The sequence below is a fragment of the Penaeus monodon genome, chromosome 21 (genome assembly GCF_015228065.2).
Source record: "Penaeus monodon isolate SGIC_2016 chromosome 21, NSTDA_Pmon_1, whole genome shotgun sequence".
Classification (NCBI taxonomy): Eukaryota; Metazoa; Arthropoda; class Malacostraca; order Decapoda; family Penaeidae; genus Penaeus; species Penaeus monodon.
Genome location: NC_051406.1, coordinates 37,105,595 through 37,106,198, shown reverse-complemented (window position 1 = coordinate 37,106,198; position 604 = coordinate 37,105,595).

Below are 604 nucleotides of genomic sequence, written 5' to 3'. Positions count from 1 at the left end.
AGGCTAATAACTTACATACACAAACTATTTATACTGGTAAAACGTAACTGCTACAATCTCCTAACTTAAGACTAAAGGCGAGACCGTTTCACTTTGATCACACCTGAATGTCCGAACACTTTTCGTATTCTTTCCTGAGAAAACGTGATTTCTGTTACAATTCCAATTCCGCATCGCAATGGCTTTTTTCACCTTATTTCTGGAACCTTCTTGTTAAAGTCCCAAGCACGATAAAAATAATGTGTGTTATCATCATCACTATCTATATCATCATTTTTGTTTAACTGTAACCCTGGTTTTCTCTCCCTAATCATTCTCCCTTTATTCATTTATTTGCATTTACGATAATTTTAATCTTGATAGTTAAGAGCTTTTAAACAATTTTTGTTAATGACGTTTAATATTTGATTCATAAGTAACCAACTACCCTTTACTATGCTTCCATTGGCATGTTTTAAGCATTACGTTCATTGAACACGAAAAAAATCAACTGCAATGCCGCGCACATCGACTTTGTCATTCGATCCCTTACTGTTTATTATATCGCTTATTTTCGTATTGGTATATTCTGCAAGTCTAAGCACGGCATGCAGATGTACAGATG